This window comes from Vombatus ursinus, unplaced genomic scaffold, assembly GCF_900497805.2.
Source record: "Vombatus ursinus unplaced genomic scaffold, bare-nosed wombat genome assembly UNPS02010193.1, whole genome shotgun sequence".
Classification (NCBI taxonomy): domain Eukaryota; kingdom Metazoa; phylum Chordata; class Mammalia; order Diprotodontia; family Vombatidae; genus Vombatus; species Vombatus ursinus.
This window is the reverse complement of record NW_020949971.1, coordinates 150140-158411: the sequence shown is the minus strand read 5'-3', so window position 1 is coordinate 158411 and position 8272 is coordinate 150140.

The following is an 8272-nucleotide window of genomic DNA, read 5'->3' as shown; positions in this document are numbered from 1 at the left end:
TAATGTAAATTGAACTTACCAGTGTGTGTGTACTTTTTTTGGAGAGCTAATTGTTAAATTGATTACATTAATTAATTGCACTGCCATTCAATGATCTTGATGAACCTAAGCAAAGAAGAGCACTAAGAAGCCAACAGCCTATGTAGAGGATGAAAGAAGAGTCATTCTCTGGTCTCGGAACTAGACCAGACCTCCAGACCTCCCTGCCCTCATTCTGGAGCCTCCAGCCCATTGACATCAGTTCTATAAAAATAGGGAATCTATACTCTCAGTATGTGTTGATGTTAACTATGCTGCCACTAGCACAGTCCTGGACCAACGTTTCCTCTGCATGAAGACTTGCACGGCCATCACATCATTCCTGACCAGTGGTCCTCCAGCCTCTCCTTGAAGGCCAGTGGTCCTCCAGCCTCTCCTTGAAGGCCAGTGGTCCTCCAGCCTCTCCCTGAAGATTGGCATTGAGGACTCCAGACCTTCCCCCTTGCGGGCTGCTTTCTTTGTTGGGGAACTTATCTTTACGTCGGGTCTCAAACCACCACTTTGCAACTGCTACATCGGCCTTCTGGTATGTGTTGACACCTGTTGTATCCCTTCTAAAACTTCTCTTCTCCTGGACGAGCCTCCCACCCCATCATCCTTTGGTCTTGCTCCTTCCCCGTCCTGCAGTCTCCCTGGGATATGATCCAGTCGGTCAATACCCTCTCTAAAATGTGGTGCCCAGCAGGTCTAAGCAGGGCAGAGTGCAGAGGAAGCATCCTGTCCCTCCTGTGGGGCAGAGGGCAGCTCAAGAGAGACAGGAAGGAATCTGCAGCCCCAGAACTTTCATCTGCTGGGAGCCCACCAGCCAGTCTCCCAACCCCTCCATGCTGTCTCAAGTCTGCACATCCTTAAAGTGATGTCTGGATTGGTATTTGAGGCCCTCCACCATCTCCTGGCTCTAGAGCTAGGACTTTCATGTAGGCGGAGACTGTGATTCTTTTCTTGGCTGCTGTCACACTGTGTGCTCCTGCTGGGATGGATGGCACCTCTTCAGCAAGGCAGTAGTGCAGAGGAGAGGGCACAGCACTTAGCATCAAGACAGCCTGGGTTCAAACCCCACTTCCAATACTCACCAGTGGTGTGACTCTGGACAAGCCATTTAACCATTGTGTGCCTCAGCTTCTCCATCTTTAAAACAAAAGGGCTGGTCGAGATGGCCTGCAAGGTCCCTTGCAGCTCTCTATTTCTATGACTATGCTAGCTAGCCAAACCTTCTGCCTCCTGACCCTGCTGGCCTAGCCTTGGACAAACCAGGGTCACTGCCATGTGGGAGGGAGGCATTTTACTGGAAGATTCCAAGTTTCTGTGTGCGTGTGTGTGTGTGTTTCCGCGTGTGTGTGCGCGCGCGTGTGTGTGTGTGTGTGTGTGTGTGTGTGAGTATGAGTGATTAGAACCTAATAGAGTATTCTGACCAAGGTTTCTATTAAGGTAATTGAAATGATTTGAATAAGTGACCCAATCACTCATTTCTAAGTCTAATCAGGAAGAAAAATGGCTGCCCCAAGTGCCTGACTCCCTCTCCTTCTCTTCCCAAAGTTTGAGATCGGGACGCTCGGCCCTTGGGGGCCCAGGGAGCAGTGTTTCGAGCGATGAGCAGAACTCACTGAGCAAAAGTGGGTATTGACAACTTAAGCAGAAGATCCAGAGGGAACATTTCGGCGAAACCCTTGTAGGAGACCAACGCCTATTGAAATGAGGGAGAGAAAAGAGCGAGAGAAAGGGAAGGAGGAGGAAAAGAAGGGAAAGGTGGGGAAAATCACGGGAGCTTGTCCCGGAAGGGAGTTTGAGACCAGCTAGTCCTATGCCCTCATTTTACAGATGAGGAAACTGAGACCCGCAGAGGTAAAGTGACTTGCCCAGGGTCACCCAGCTAGTAAGTATCTGAGGCTAGATTTGAACTCAGGTCTTCCTCTCTCCAGACCCAGGGCTCTCTATATTGCACCACTGGTGCCATGACTGATGAAGAGGCCCGGGGTTAGTTCTCAGAGCAGGTGGCCTGCTTGCCTAAGGCTCTGCCAGCTGCCCTCTTGTCAGTCCCAATTTTTGTCTCTCCTCATTAAAATGTGGGTTCTCGTTTGCATCTCCAACATTTCACCCAGTGCCTGCAGGGCACACAGAAAGCACTTACGGCAGGGCAAGAAGCATTTATTAAGTGCTTACTGTGTACCAGGCACTGTGCTGAGTAAAAGAAGGTCCCTGCCCCCCAGGAGCGCACTGTCTAATGGGGAGACAGGCAGACAGCTTTGTTGTCATTGCTGTGGTCTGTGCTCTTTTCAAAGGGTGACATCACAGGGGACATCACGGGGTGGGGGGGAGAGGGGCGGCTCTTCATGTGCGTGTGAGTTGGATGTGAGGGAAACCAAGCTGCCCAGTCCTCAGCCTCACGCCCTCTTCCAGGGTCATCGAAGTCCAGTGGCAGGACAACAGTCAAGAGGCCGGGGACGCAGCAGATGACCTTGGCGTCTTCCACATCTGACCAAGCTGCGGGTGCTCCGCAGCGCTCGCTTCAGCCGCCTTCATAGCCGTTGAAACAGATTGTTCTCACCTGCCCATTGTGCTTGGGGTAGACACCCCTTAACTCACCAATGGGTTTGAGACTTGTTGGTTACCCTCAACCTGGTGTAGCCTTCTGCTGAGATGCTGGCCACCTCCATTGCATCCTTGCCCCCTCCCCCCCACGCTGTGTTGTCCTGTCTACACTCTCCCCCATCTGCCTTTCTGCTTTCTGTTTTACCGGGGTGTGGCTCCTGCGTGAGCCACAGGCGAGGGTTCGGAGACAGGTGGACACCAAAGGTGGGTGAGCAGCCCTGAAAAGGGGTCAGCAGCCCTTCCACCAGAGGGGCTGGTCCTTCCTGAACATCCCACACACCCCATACTCATCCTGGACAAAGTCCTCAAATGACTATGTATGTACATGCTAGAGGATAAACTGGAAATAATCACCAGAGAGAAGGCACTAGCCTTAAGGGGCAGGTAGATTTTAACTGGGATTGAAGGAAGTCTGGGAAGCCAGCAGGCAGGGAGAGGGAGTGTTCCAGACAGGGATGGGGGGGTGGTGTGGAGCACTCCGGGAAGAGGTGAGGAGGTACAGCGTTCCTGGCAGGGGGGACAGCCATCGAGGCCCAGAGATGGAAGGTCTTGTTGAAGGAACAGAAGGAGACTGACCTCACTGGATTGAAGAATATGAGGAGGGGACATATAAGAAGACAGGGGGCGGGGGAGGTTATAAAAGGCTTTGATTAATCAGTGGTTTTGACTGATCCATGGAAAGAAATAGCTGTGCATGGCATGGGAGTCCTCACGCGATTTGCATCAGGGAAGGAAGGGCCATCCAAGGGTCTGATTCTGGCTCAAAGGGCCACCCTGTTATGCCGAGGTCTGGCAGCAGCAGAAACCCTGCAGGGATGGGGGATGGCAGGAATGAGTTGGTGCCTGGCAGGGGAGGATGGCCCTCATGCTACCACTTGTTGTTACTGACCCTTTCTTTTTAAAGTACCTCTGGGGCCTGTGCCAGGCCTTCTGCACGGTTGCAGGAACCACAGTCTCGTTGGGCTACTCCTGAAAAACAGACAGCCCTTGAAGGATGTAGGTAATAGTAATGGTCAACATTTATATGACACCTGCAATGTGCCACACGCTATGCTAAGCACTTTACTAATAAGATCTCATTTGATCCTTACAACAACCTGGGAGGCAGGTGCTATTATGATTCCCCATTTTATAGCTAGGGAAACTGAAGCAAATGGAGGTTAAAGTGACTTGCCCGGAGTCACACAGCTAGTAAGTTCCTGAGGCCAGATTTGAACTCAGATCTTCCTGATTCCAGGCCCAGAGTTCTATCCACTGGACCACCTAGCTGCCTCCATTTACAGGGCAGTAACTCCTGCTCTGAAACACTAAATCTCTTAGAAACTTGACTCAAGGGAGATGGATGAATAAGTTGTGGTATATGAATGTAATGGAATACTATTGTGCTAGAAGAAATGATGAGCAGGTGGACTTCAGGAAAACCTGGAAAGACTCATATGGACTGATGCTGAGTGAAGTGAGCAGAACCAGGAGAACGTTGGATACAGTAACAGCCATGTTGTGCAATGACTGACTTTGATAGACTTAGCTCTTCTCAGCAATGCAAGGATCTAAGACATCTCCAAAGGCCTCATGATGGAAAATGCTATCCACATCCAGAGAAAGAACTATGGAGTTTGAAGGCAGATCAAAGCATACTATTTGCTCTTTTTTTCTTCTGTTTTGTTTTGTTTCTTCTTTCTTATGGTTCCTCCTATTGGTTCTATTTCTTCTTTACAACATGACTAATGTGAAAATTTTTTTAAAATGGTAAAGAAAAAAGAAACTTGACTCAGGGTGAGAAGCAAGAAACAAATCCTTCAGCCTCATTCCCATCACATGTGTGAGATACTTATTTAAAAAACAAAAGACAAAAAACAAACCTAGTGTGCCAATAATCACGGTTTTGGAGGAGTAAAGATAAGTACAGTGTAGACTAAAAAGATGGAGAAAACCAGAATGAAACCCAAATCCAGATGATCCCAATGATGCCTGAGCAATACCAGTGGCTGAGGCCTGAAAGGGACAAGCCACCTTCTCTCCCCAGCCACCCAGTCGATTCACCTCAGCACCATTCGGTAGCGCTCTCAGTTGGGGGCTATTTGACCTCCATTTGAAAAACTTCGGTGATGGGAGCTCACTCCTTCTAGAGACAATGAATCCCTCTTTTGGATACTCTCGTGGCCAGAAAGTATTCCCTTGTGTTAAGGGCAAAATCTCCTTGTAACCATTACTGTGTAACCACCACACCTCCTAAGCTGGCTCTGCCCCTCACGTACACAGCCATTGGCTTTCAGCAGCTGCACACAGGGCCCAGGTCATCCAATCATGGTCTAGTCCCATCCACACCTGAAGGAGAATCCTCTTCACCAATCTCTTGACCACTGGTCCCCATCCCAGTTTTAGAGAACTCTGTCCCCTGGCCTACCCCGACCAGGACATTTCTTTCATGGACCTCCAGAGGGCCTCCAGCATCCTGGTCACCCCTCTCTGGATGGCCTCTCATTTGCCAAGGTATTTTGTAAAATGTCAGATCCAGATCCTTTTCGCAGCCCTCCTCCAGAAGTGATCTAACCAGAGGAGAGGAGAGTAGACCCCAGATATCGTGCCTCTCAAAGGATTTGCTTTTTGAGGGGACTCTTTCTGAATCCCCAGAACTCTGAAGTCACCCAGAGCTTTTTCAGATGGACCCTGGTAACCCACCCCTGCTCCCCAGCACTGTGTTCACCAAGGGGATTGTTGAATCTGGGTGTGACTTCTGCCTCATCGATGACACTTATTAGACATGGCCCTAGGCTCTGGTCTGGCAAGACCCCCTTGGGTGGGCACATGGGCCTCTGGCCTGGCTTAGTCTTCCAGGCCGCAGCCCCCATCCTTCTGGAGCCTCCTCCTCGCCCTATTCTAGTTCGATGGCCTTTTGGAGCATCCTTCACTCTCCAGCCTCGGCTCCTTCAGAGGACCAGCCACCTCTTCCCACAATATTCTGGCCCGCTCTTGTGGTCATCGTCTGCGACCTGTTCTCGGTCTTGGCAGTGGGGGGCTGCCTAACCCCGTGGCTCCTGAGTACCCGAAGTGTGCTCCCTCTTACCTATCGACCAGCAGACATTAGTCAGCTTTTTATAAAAGAGAATTTATTGAGAAGGTGTAACAAGGCCCACAGTTAGGAAGTGTTTCTTTCTACGTCGTCGGGGAGCATGCTGTTGCCTTGTGCCCTGGGTGGGCATGGGCCTGGGCAGGCATGCCTATGCGTGTGCACACACACACACACACACACACACACACACACACGCTCCCTGGGAAGAGGGGGTTCAGTCTTAAGGACATGACCATGAGGCACACACACATGAAGAGAACTCCAGGGTCACTAGGCAGGAGCAAGATTGAGGGAGCTGTGGGGTGTTCCCTTGTATTCTAGCTGTGTTCTGGCCCAACAGCCCCTGAGTTCTTGGGGGGGACACCTGTGCATGGGCAGTGTAGCCCACCGGGAAGGACACATGGGAGACCCTCATTGGCCATCTCTTCTGATCTCCAGTATACCCATGGATGTGGGACTCTTCCTGACTGACAAGACCCGTGCCCTGCGCCCGAGTGAGGGGCACCTGGGTGAGGGGCAGAAGGAGAACGTCAGCTTCTTGGGGCCCTTCTGGCTCCCAGCTTTTAGAGAGAGGATAGGTCATGGCAGCCCCACTTCTGGACACTGAAAGAAAGAACTAGGAAAAAGCCAACAAGAGAGAAGCTTGCCCCTCCCCCCACGCTGTGTTGTCCGGTCTACACTCTCCCGAATCTGCTTTCTCTGCTTTCTGTTTTGCCATCAACTTGGACAAATGGATTCCTTTGCTATTCACTTTTCCGTGTTGATTGTGGAACTGATATTTGGCAGTGAAGGGGTCAAGCCTTCCCTGTAAACCTTGGGGTCCTGCTTCTCCAATGAATGAAAAAGTGATCAAAAGTTTATCTTGAACCTGAAACTCCTGTCCCCTAGACTGGATTTCTAAGGAAGCAGATAGATATCGTTCCAGCCTGGTTCCCCCTCTCTCTGAGGAGAGCATACCCCAACCTCCTGCTTCCTGTCCTGTGAAGAAATCCAGCCTCTCTTAGAGGAGGAGGCGGGGGGGGGGGGGGGGGGGGGGGGGGGGGGGGTTGAGGCCAGAGATCTGCCTCCTTTCGAGCCAGGGACAGCCCCTGTTACACTGGATGGGCTGGGAGGAGGGGGGTTGACCTCCCAGAGCGGCCACAGCTCTCTCCTCTCTTCTCTTTGTGACTCCAGTTCATAGCACCATCTCTCTCCTCTCTCTGGAGCCTTTGCAATGTGCTCCACCATGACTTAGGGAGTGAGCATGTGGGGACTTCTCAGATTTTGTCTTTCTCTGTCATAGACTAAGATGGAAAGGCTGTTTTCTTTAATGCTTCTCATCATTTCCACCCCAGAAACCAGATCCTCTCTCCTTTTTTATCTGTGGAAATGTGATGAAAGAAGTCTTGCCATCTGTTTTGCCGCTGCCCCAAAAGGACCAGGCGGATCTTCCTGACGTGCAGCTGAAACCTTCCCACCAGCTGTCCCCGGCCTTCGAATGGGGACTTCTGGGGAGCCCTGACCATCTGACTTTTAGGCTTCTATCCCCAGGTTAGCATGGGCTAAGCAGCGCTTTCATTCAGTCCCTACTGGTGAATGAATGGCACATCCTTGGGACATCTGCCTTTGGCTGCATGGCCCTGGGCAAGGCTGCCCCTGCCTTTCCCTCCTATGTGCTAGCCCCTGCTCTCAGGGAGCTCCCAAATAGGGGCTCCACGGTGGTCAGCCAGTTTAGGGACAACGTGAGAGCTGGTGACTCACCGGGCTCGGGGCTACCTTTGCTTTGAGGGGCATTTGTGCGAGGTGGCGCATCCAGCCCTTTGTAAGAGTGGGCACCCCTGACACAGTCAGATCCACCTTTTAAAGGATGAACCTATCATTAAGGGATTATTACCTGCCCTCTCTGGGGCAGACAGAGAGCTCCAGGAGAGGTCATGGGATCCTCAGTCTAGGGCAGGGCTTCTTAAACTTTTTCCAGTCATGACCCCTTTTTCAGCTGAGAAATTTTTATGTGACCCTGGGGTGTACAGTTATATAAAATAGGCATAGAAATCAAACATTAGCTGATAATAAAGCATGAAGAAATTTATTTTAAAACAATTCTTTGGTATACATATAATTTTACCATTTATTAAGGATGAAAGCAAATTTGCATATCAATGAGATGGATATGCAGGTTTATTCCTACATAAAGAAATACATCTTGGCGGAATATTTGATACTGCGGGATGTAGAGCATCTTCACCGTTTTTTTCAGAGTTGACTGATAGTTCGATTTTCTAATTGTCAACACAGTGCAAAGTGTGCAGAACCAAGGCAGCAGGGAAACTGAGCATGGGACCATGGGCAAGTGTGGCCAGGAGCACCTCGGATTCATTAAGCACCGGATTTTGAGTTAATTTTTGGCATTGAGCGTTCGGAAACCTTTTACTGCTGCCATATTTTTCATGGAGTTGTGACCCACACTTTAAGAGGCACTGGTCTGAAGCCAATGAATGCATTCATGCCTGCTTGGGGCAGCACGGAGCCCGATTCAAACCCTGCCTCTGACACTTCTATCTGTGTGACTCTGGGCAGGTCACTTTACCTCAG